This window comes from Salarias fasciatus, chromosome 9 (assembly GCF_902148845.1).
Source record: "Salarias fasciatus chromosome 9, fSalaFa1.1, whole genome shotgun sequence".
In the NCBI taxonomy this organism is placed as follows: domain Eukaryota; kingdom Metazoa; phylum Chordata; class Actinopteri; order Blenniiformes; family Blenniidae; genus Salarias; species Salarias fasciatus.
This window is the reverse complement of record NC_043753.1, coordinates 24,921,395-24,932,243: the sequence shown is the minus strand read 5'-3', so window position 1 is coordinate 24,932,243 and position 10,849 is coordinate 24,921,395. Positions and strand designations below refer to the sequence as shown.

Below are 10,849 nucleotides of genomic sequence, written 5' to 3'. Positions count from 1 at the left end.
GTTCCCTAACACACCGTCGGAGATGATGTTGGACCTCTTTTGGCTTTGCGGTCATGTCTGCTGGGAACTTCAACAGCTTCGACACTTTCTTAGTTGTTGGTTTAATGAGAAGGTCGTGGCAGTCACGGTATCCTCTCAAAAAAATTCTGCCAATGGCTTTCCACGTGTCGGCCTTCAAATCGTGTGTGATGAATGGACTTTCAATGTTGTCTCGAGTGTGCAGCCGTCATAGAACTCCTGCCAAACTGCACTAAAATCATCTCTGAGGAGCCCTGACCCACTGCCAGCCTCCTCAGAATCATCTGGTAGTCATCGCCTAATTTCCAGTGGTCCGGTCAGAATCTGAGAGCCAGAAAATGCTTCAATCGTGTCACTGAAGCAATTTGCACGTATCGTAATAATTCTGGGTAAAGTTGCATGGTCAGGTGATTCAGGATGATCAGTTAGTGAGTCATCTTGATCAAACTCAGCCCCAGCATCTGTTTGTGGGCCAAATGTAGTTTCAGGGTCAGAATTATAATCCGTGATGTTTCCCTCTGAAATATGGTGGATCTCTGAGAGCGCCGGCTGATCTGTGACGACTGGGGGATTTACAGCAGAAAGATCTGTTTCATCACGGAGATAAAGGCTGTAAAGTCTGATTCATGGCCTTTACTTGAAATACTTATTGAGGAAAAAAAGACTCTTCCCCTCTTTCAGGATCTCATTAAATCCAGCCTTGATGTCCAAAACAGCCTTTCTGGTTCCCTCCTTGTTTGGCTCTAACCTGTTTAGTTTCATTTTTACTTTGTGCATCCAACCTGTCTCAGTAGTGCGTGTTGTTAACTTTCGTCTGGAAAGCAGTTCAGAGGTTTGTGGCTCCTCTTCACTTTCTTTATTTTCCCTTTTTATCTTCATTTTCTCCCTGAGTCTTTCAAGAACACCCAGTTTGCGTTTTGAGCTTGTCTTTTGATTTTTGCAAAAATTGAAAAGTGCACTTCTGTCTCCGTATGAGGGAATGTATTTGACGCGCTACCATTGCGCCACAAGGTCCGCATTGGTGTAATAGTTTCTACTGTAACTGCTCAGTTAGACGTGTTTTAAGCTGTTCATTTTCTGTCTGAGGTAAAAATGCTTCTTCCTCTTGGAGAACACTACATTGTGTCTGGGACTGAGCAGAGTGAAGGGTATAGAAGATGGAAACGCAGCATGAGGTATGGTTTTTGTACATGTTTATTTACTCTTTAGGCATAAAAGAATCTTTCTCTGGGAAGGAACCACAAACTTCACCATGAGTGAGAAGTTCTCCGGCATCCTGCAGGTTGTTGGAAATTATCTTTGAAGCCATTTTCCATGACACTCTCATCAACAGTCGCCTGACCCTGACGTGACTTAAACACCCAGCCTTCTGCTCTGGAGTCAGAGCAGAACTTCTTTGTACAACTTATCGTAGGTGGCCTTGTCGAAGAGGACCAGCTTCTTGAGCTTATCCCTCACCTTTCCCTTGGACCACTTCTTCTTCTTGGCTTTGCCTCCTGAATGCACCACAAGGTCCCACTGGACTGTAGCAGGAAAAGACCTTTTATGAAACCAACATCTGTCTTTTCCTTTGCAGAGAGCAAGTTTTTTGCCATCTCTTGCTTCCAGGAGGTGAGTGGAAATGACACATAATGAAACATTCTGAATTGAGATTAAATGATTTTACAGGTTACAGGTTCAGGATGATTCAGATTCAGAAATTGAACCCATTAACAGAAACACATCATCCAGTCATTTTGTCTCCATCCGCAGATCTACTTCAACATGAGAATGAAGAGTGAAACACTGAATTAACATCTTTACTCCTTCTAATGTGGATCACTGGGTTAGTTTCAGTTGATTTAAAATCGTGTTGGGATCATGTGAGATGTACAATGATGTGAAATTTACTGATAAATTACAACAAACAATTAGAAAGATGCACAAAGAATATCAACTAGGATCAAACTGAAATGAGTAAAGTTTCATTAAAAAACATGCAAAACCTGAGAAAAGGAGGTAGAAACATTCTCAGACCATCATCAGTGTGGTACAGAGAACGAGATGTGGAATCTGCACAGTGATGGAATTGATTCAGTTTGTCTTCAATAAAACCTGGAATTTAAATAAACAGTGTTTTGGTCATGTCTTTACAAATCTGTTTTTTCCACATGTAACATGTTCAGTGAGCCAACAAAGCCCCATCAGAAGAACATCCTGCGGCCTGCAGGGGGAGCCACTCAGCTGATGAGAGGAGTTCAGATCCAGCAGTGCAGAGACAGAGGAAACCTGGAGCTGTGCTGCGTTCAAGGACCTGTGAAGCTGGAGGAGGAGTCCTGTAGGGCCTGGTGAGCTCAGGAGGCTCTGGACCCAGCAGAGATCCTGGAGGAGAGTTTTCTGAAGCTGTGCTCCACCAGAGAAACACTGACAGTCTACAAGCTGTACCGATATGATTCACCACCTGATCTCAGTCATCAGTGTGATGAGGGACAGTAAATGTTTGACCCTGACGTGATTTGAACACGCAGCCTTCTGATCTGGAGTCAGACGCGCTACCATTGCGCCACAAGGTCACACTGGACGGGTGCAGTGGTTTGTCCTGTAGCTGCACAGTCAGACGTGTTTTAACCTTTATTTACTGTCTGAGGTACAAATGCTTCTTCCTCTTGAACACAACATTGTGTGTTAGGACTGAACAGAATGAAGGCTATAGAGGATGGACAAACTGTTCATTTAGTCTTTTAGGTATAAATGATTCTTCCTCGCTGATTCACACCAGGAGGAGTGACCTCCATCAAGCTGCAGCTTTTACTCAAAGTTCATTTTCATCTTCATAAACTACTTTTTCACTTTAACTTGAGCGCATTCTTCGATGGCTACTTTGAATTTCAGCTAAATAAGGCAAAAAGTCCCAAAGCCGACCAGTGAGTGGTGTTTCCAGCGGGGCCCTTCACCTGCTGCTAGCGGAGCCTCCACGGTGAAGCTGCTGAAGGCTTCATCACAAAGCATCAGGTTCTTTTATCAACAAGAGCGAAGTCAAAATTTAACATCAATGAAAGAAGTGTTCTGTTCATGAACAGGATATATTGATCTTCATTATATTTTCTGATGGAACCAACATGCATGTTCTCCCGGTCTGTGAGAGTTTCCTCCCACAGTCCATTAACAATCATCAGAGGCCATTCTCAGTTTAAATGATCTCCTTTTTTAATCGATTCCATACACATACTGAACGAGCTTTGCTGAAATTTGTTTCCATGCATTGCAAATTCAAACTGAAGAAAGAAAGAAGAAAGAAGCACAAAAAGAAGCACAAAACTCAAGTTAAAAACAAACTGCAGATGTTGATGTGATGGAAAAAATGGAAAACATGACCAAGACCCGGGTGTCAATTTAGGGGCAAGAAAAAGAGCGATGTCATTTGGAAAGACAAATTTCAAAGCAGATACGCACTAATATAATCTCATTAATCGTTTGTATTCATCACTCTGTCCTCACCTGTCCAGGATGGACAATGACCAGTGAATCATTTTCTCTGCAGGGGGAATATATTGGTAAACCTGATTCTGACCTGGTCCCAGGTAAGTGGTTGAAATGGATGGATGGACTCAGATGAATCATTACCCAGAAGCCCCTGCCTCACCAGGTAGGACCCTGACCGCACGTCACTGCAGACATCTACCCAGATGAGATGGAGAAACACGGACTCCTCCAATCTGACTGTCTGTATGATGTCAGTCAGCTCACACAGTGGTTTGTACAGATCAATAAGTCAATATGATCAGAGGCCGACACAGTAATGATGCTGCGTCCCCCTCCACTCACTCTACAGCTGTAAGAAATGTCACTGTCAAATTACAGTAAATTATTGGTTAATAATTGCATTACTTTCACAGCAATTAGCTGTAAATATTTTCACAACAATTTACAGTAATTAATTCACAGCACTTTACTGTAATTATTCCACAGTAATTTACAATAAAACAACAACACTTTACCGTAAATTCATGGTTGCCATGCCCCAAGGAATTACTGTGATATAGCAGTAATTAACTGTGGACTTACTGTAAACTAATGTGAAATAAGTACAGTAAATTGTTGTGAAAATATGTGTGTTGAACTACTGTAAAAGTAATGCAATTATTAACCAATAATTTACTGTAAATTTACAATTTAATGACTCATTCATTCTCTACCGCTTCTCCCTTTCGGGGTCGCGGGTGGCTGGAGCCGATCTCAGCTGCTGTGGGCGAAGGCGGGGTCACCCTGGACAGGTCGCCACTCTGTCGCGACATACAACCATTCACACACACATTCACACCTTGGGGGCAATTTAGGGTGACCAATTAACCTGACGTGTGTGTTTGGACCATGGGAGGAAGCCGGAGTACCCGGAGAGAAACCACGCACACACGGGGAGAACTCCACACAGAAAGGCCTGAGCCCCGGCCGGTATTTGAACCCAGGACCTTCTTGCTGATCAGAATGATCAGAAACGATCACAATCAGAAGAGATGGAGATAAGATACAGAATTTAGCAAAAACATTTTCAAAACATCAGTCAACCAGTCACAGTAAGTAGACATATGTAATGAATTTATAATCATTTATAAAATATTCACAGTTTTCACATTTTTCCAACAAATATAAAGTTAAAATCAAAGTAACAAGACCTTGTACAGTCAAGCAGGGGGTGCCTGGCAGCTCCTGTGTCCGTTGCACATCAGCAGCAGTGGCACATGGCTGTAAAACAGGATCCCTGTATCATACATCTGTTGCAGCAAATGTTATACTGACTTGCGCAATCACTACATGCTTATTTATCTTTTTAACAACTTACATCAGTCCCAAGCATGATGGAGGTTTTGGGGTCTTTGAAGTATGCCATCAGGAGTAGAAGGCCTAAGAGACAAACACCCTCCAAGCCGTTCATGGATCAAGAAATACTTGGAAAAAAGAAAACAAAAAACGCTTGACATTATATTAGCCTACATGCTGCTCTACTGAGAATTTCACATGCAAGATGAAAGAGAAACGTAAGCTAATGTTAGCGTGGGCGTTTTGCAGCATATCAAACCAACTTGCTAACGTTACCGCGGCCACAGTCGCAAATCAAAATGTGGTGCAAACAGTGACACTCAGCGTCCCTTCAGCTCACACAAACAGTTCATCAAACAAACTGACCTGTTGATCCTCCGTTTGTCCCTCGCAGCCTTCGGTGAGGTGGGTGTCACTCATTTTAAATGTCAATATAGTGAACACAAAGGTGGAAAACAAGGCTAAATTATCTTCTCTTGTTCTCCATGGGGGTGGTATCAAGGCCATGCACCAATACTTAATAAGATTTGAAAAAAGCCGCGGCAGGTCCCACAATGCAGTGCGGTTCATGTAATTTGCTGTGTTTTGCGTGGAGAGTCTTAATACGGTATTTTCCACTGAAATAACACAATAAAATGCTGTGAAATCACAGCAATAATTAAAACAACAAATAATACAATAGTTTACTGTGATGGCACTGCTTTTATAGTAAACTTCTAAATTACAGTGTCATACTGTGAACATTAAAGTTAAATCCTGTAAAGTAATAATATTGCAATTTAGAGTGCAATTTCACAGTTGACTATTGTGAAATCCTGGTAATTTTTTACAGTGTACAGCTGTAACAAGCTACATTTCAGCCTGGTTATGTTTCTCTGATGAGAGCAACTCAAAGTAATGCAAACGTAGTGTAAGATATTACAGTTCAGAGACAGTAATATGTTAATGGAACTAATTACTTTCAAATGACAGTAACTAATAAGTAAATTATTTATTTGTTCACATATCTGATCTTAGGCGTTGCTCTTTGGGCTGTTTGAATGTGAAAAATGTATTTTAAATAAAGTTGGAAGGTTGCCAGGTAACATCATCAAGCCTGGGTCGTTGCCATGGTGACAGCTGCTTTAGCGTGTCATCAGACCAGAGAAATCAGAATGTTCCTTCACTTGCTTCAGGATCTCAGAGAGTTCAGACATATTTGTATGTGCTGCTCCAGAGGAACCGTTCCAGGCTACAGAAACCCACAACTGACCGGCGACCAAACACACTCAGTACGTATTTAAAACAGGAGAGGAACCGTGGAGCATGGAGCTGAACATGATCCAGTGTCTGACTCTTTCCACCACGATTTGATAAAAACTGAATCATATCAAGACGAAAACTACAGACTGGGCCAAAACAGGAAAAAACATCATATTTTGAGGCCACCGGTTCATGTTTCATGGTCTGAAATGAGTATTTTGTGGGTTCAAATTGTGATTTGAGGAGCCTTATGAACGGCCTGCTGGTGTCTTGGTCATGAACTGAACAGAGCTCACAGGCCAGACTGGCTTTTCACATTTCCACACTTCTCATCACTTTATCTTTTTAACCCTCCACTACTTCAGCTAGTGTTGTTCATTGAAATTCTTAAAGTGTTTGTGTAACCTGGTTAGTCACACCGTCTTCTCTCTCCGCAGACCGTAGAGCATCTGTTTATGTATCGGGATCGTTCACCGACAGATATGATGAGACTCCGTTCTTCAAACCCAGTAAGATCACAGTGAAGCTGTCAGATTCCACAAACATGTTCCTGCTGATGATCCTGTTCCATGTGGTCTCACTCTGTGTTCTGTTCTGCTTCCAGCGCAAAGCGGCGATCAGAGGCCGTCCCAAGCTGCCGCTCAACATGCAGCCTGTGGTGCTACTGTGAGTAAACCAAACCCTGTAGAGGCAGTTCTTTACTTCCTGTCTTCGTTTTTTCACCATTTAAAGCCTGTGTCTCTGTGCTTCTGTAGGAATCGAGTGGCGATAGGTGAGGCTGCCCTGACGCCCCCGGCGATCAGAGGCCCTCCCAACCTGCCGGCCAACATCCAGCCTGTGGTGCTGCTGTGAGTGTTTAGCTACACATGCTATAATGGCATCATAATGCTTTATAAATGTACTTATAATGTGTTATACCGGGTGCTTCAAGTAAAGTGTCACCCAGTTCTTTACTTCCTGTGTTCCCCTCTTCACCATTTAAAGCCTGTGTCTTTGACCCTCTGTAGGAATCGAGTGGCGATAGGTGAGGCTGTCCTGACCCCCCCGGCGATCAGAGGCCCTCCCAACCTGCCGGCCAACATGCAGCCTGTTGTGCTACTGTGAGTAAACCAAACCCTGTGGAAGCAGTTCTTTACTTCCTGTGTTCCCCTCTTCTCCATTTAAAGCCTGTGTCTTTGACCCTCTGTAGGAATCGAGTGGCGATAGATGAGTCTGTCCTGGCCCCCCCGACCCAAACCACCACCTCAAAGTAAGTTAGCTTCTGCTGCTGCCGTCAGATGAGACGTCCATCTTTCTTCCTCCTGCGTGTTGAAAGAGTTTATTTCCTGTGGACGTGGTTTTAGAAGGTGTTCATTTGCTCTCACGTCTGGATTTTCCCTCTTGTTCTTCTAGAAAGAGGAAGCGTGCAGACCGGGACGACGACAGACCGTCCTACATCAAGAAGCCTCTGAACGCCTTCATGCTCTTTGCCAAGGATCAGAGGGCTACGGTGGTCGCTGAAGTCGGTCAGACGGGCAACGCAGTGGTCAACAGAGTCCTGGGACAGAGGGTGAGTGTGTGAGCAGTCCGTTTCACTGAGAAGCTCCTGACTATTAGACGAAGGAGCTGACTTGTAGTGGAGCATCAGTGTGTGTGCTGACAGTGTGTTGTTCTCCTTCAACAGTGGAAGTCGCTGTCCGGTCAACAGAGGGCCAGATACCAAGAGCAGGCCCAACGAGAAGCCCGACTCCACGCCCAGAGACACCCGGACTGGTCCTGCCGGGACAACTATGTAAGTTAGAGCTGCTTCCACAACATGTAGGAAGCTACGACCACTGATGAAACCAGCACTGGACACATGTCTGATCAGCTGATGGAAAACTAAATATGTCTGCTTCTTTTAGGGCACCAAGAAACGGCGGGTGAGGGCTGCCAGGGAAGATGAAGGTAAGACGAGATGAGTGAATTTCATTAGGTTAGAGTGTGGATGATGAGATCAGGGCGTCAGTCACATTTCCCTTCAGGCTCACATCCAGACAGCTTCATGGTCGCAGTGACTGTGATACAGAGCATCTTATCTATTGAATATGTGGTGAGCTGTTCAGGACTCAGAAGACGAGATGTTCACCTGTGCTTCCTCTGTGTGACAGGAGTCTACACTTCTTCAGCCCGGCGCCAACCGGAGCCCGTCTCTGCTGTGGCTCCAGAAGCTGGTCCTGGCTGGACCCTGGAGGCTCAGCAGAGCTGGATGATGTCTGGAGGAATGGCTCCGGCATCATCCAGCTGTCTGCCAGCCATCGCCCCCCAGCCAGTCGATCCCGCTCAGAGGATCTTTGAGGATCTGGTGGAGGAGATGATGGCTGGACTCCACCCTCCGGCTCCTCCAGGACCGGTGCCAGTGGTCCTCCCCGAGCCCCACCACACTCAGGAGGAGCTGCTTGGGTGGAGGAGCCCAGCAGCAGAGCCCCCGGTGCTCCACACCCTGACTGCTGCAGTTCAGTGGTGTGAGGCGGAGACGTTCATCCATCAACAGGTAAGACCCCCGGCGAGAGGCAGGACGCACGTCCTCACGCTTCGTCTCAAGACATTTAGTCCACATGGTTCAAATGCAGAAAGTGTTTGTCTGACCCGGTTTGTGACTCTTTCCTCTCCCTCAGCAGCTCCTCCAGTATCCTTGGGCGCCGCACTACGGCTACTCACCTGCAGCTGACCTGATGTTCCCCGCTGCAAACCCAGTAAGACCACAGTGACGCTCTCAGATGGCACAGGAAGCTCCGTCCTGATGGTCCTGCTCCATGTGGTCTCACTCCATGTTGTGTTTGTCTCCAGGTGTACAGGTGGTGAACAGAGAGGGTCTCTCACTCTCCGGCTGGGCCAGACTGACATCACATCAGTTTGGATGGGGTCCTGGGTCTGGGTGGGGTCCTGGGTCTGGGCGTGGTCCTGGGTCTGGGCGTGGTCCTGGGTCTGGGTGTGGTCCTGGGTCTGGGCGTGGTCCTGGGTCTGGGCGTGGTCCTGGGTCTGGGTGTGGTCCTGGGTCTGGGCGTGGTCCTGGGTCTGGGTGTGGTCCTGAGTCTGGGCGTGGTCCTGGGTCTGGGTGTGGTCCTGGGTCTGGGTGTGGTCCTGGGTCTGCATGGGGTCCTGGGTCTGGGTGGGGTCCTGGGTCTGGGTGTGGTCCTGGGTCTGGGTGTGGTCCTGGGTCTGCATGGGGTCCTGGGTCTGGGTGGGGTCCTGGGTCTGGGTGGGGTCCTGGCTGGACTGATGATTCCACTGATGAGGGCTTGACGTTGATGAGAAAAAAGATAGAAAAAGAAGCAGCAGCTCTTGGCAGATCAAGACCACATCAGGGCAGGAAACACCAATCAGACACCAGGAGGGGGCGTGAAGGAGGAGGCGGCCAGAGACCAAGTTAGAACCTGAAGAATCACTCAGCAAACGAGCAGCATGACGTCCGGCCCGAAAAGACACGATGTCCTGAAAGCTTCAGGGAGACTCTTCAGAAGAACCGAGGCTCCGTTTACACGACGAGTCACAACGCAACATTCTTGTTTAAAAAAAAAAATCCTATTTTCACATCAATAAAAACATCCGTTTCCATGGGAACGGCAAAAATACCAACAATGATGAAGCCATGACTTTGTAATGAAACCACCCAGAACACCAAGCTGGACTGTCAACTCTACAATGACCAGGTTCAGGAGAACCTGCACCAGGACCAGGAGAACGTGGACCAGGACCAGGACCAGGACCAGGAGAACGTGGACTGGGACCAGGACCAGGAGAACGTGGACCAGGACCAGGACCAGGACCAGGGTTTTGCCATCTTAGACTCCGGGCGTTCTGAAAAAGTTCCATCCTGGAAGTCGTCAGAAAGTCACAGCTGAAGTTTCTCTGGTTCTGAGCACCGATGTCGTGTAAATAGACGAACCAGATGAAACAAAGGTTCAGTATTTTCACTGGAACTCGTGTGTCAGTATCCTGTGAAAACCTCTGGAACTTCTCCAATCAATACAGAGATAAAGGAAAACATGACAGAAGCTGAATCGTCATCCTGGTGGATTTGATCCAGGAGGACTCCACTCGCTAACAGGGAAACAACAGGAGAGGATTAGAGAATGTGAATGAATCCTGCAGCTCCAGGCAGCATTAAAATACTCAATGTTTAATATTAACCCCGGGATGGAGTCTTTTACGTCGTTCCAGGAACAACATTTGTCAGTTTTGGGCGGCGTTTGCAGAAAAACTGTCCCCTGCTCATTCTGACGAGCAGCATCATCCTGTGGACGAAACCTTCAGACTGCTGGTTTAACGTCCTGCGGAACCGAAGACGTTGTTTTAAATGGCTGAGAAACGGTGAAGATTAAATGACCTCAGTCTGAAGCATATGCCAGCTCTGTGTCCTGTTCGCCCTTGAGAACAACTCCATCACTCGCCCTCAGATGTAGAATTGTCACCGTATAATTATAATTACATGATTTACACTCTGGAAACAATAATGGGAGCAGCCTTCAATAATTGCGGTCATGTTTAACAAGCAGCCATCCTTTCTCTCTAGAGATGAGTCCAGCTGAACGTTGACCCGGATCAGAGGAGTCGGACTCAGTTTCAGTCAGAGGCCGTTCCGTCTTTGTCCCGGCTTTGGCCCGAGGACCGTTTCTACCCTGCTGAAGCAATAAACAACGCTTTACTGCGTCTCAAGGCGGATCTGAGCCTTCAGAGCTTTTAGGGATTCCCAGTCGAGGTCAAAGTTTAATCCAGTGTAGCACCGGTGTTTAGGGGAGAAAGGAAGGTGAAGTCGACCTCTGTGGCATTT

The 10,849-nt window shown here is 46.3% G+C and overlaps 1 long non-coding RNA gene and 1 other non-coding gene across 2 annotated transcripts; one reads left to right on the top strand and one right to left on the bottom strand.

The window, feature by feature from the left end:
- The first annotated feature begins 819 nt into the window (after positions 1-819).
- LOC115394563 (uncharacterized) lies at positions 820-2,570 on the top strand. Its single transcript, XR_003932115.1, has 4 exons — positions 820-850; positions 1,105-1,193; positions 1,595-1,629; positions 2,184-2,570. It is a non-coding gene; the product is annotated as an uncharacterized LOC115394563 (long non-coding RNA).
- Positions 2,499-2,570, bottom strand: trnaw-cca (transfer RNA tryptophan (anticodon CCA)). Its single transcript has one exon. It is a non-coding gene; the product is annotated as a tRNA-Trp (tRNA).
- Positions 2,571-10,849: the final 8,279 nt, after the last annotated feature.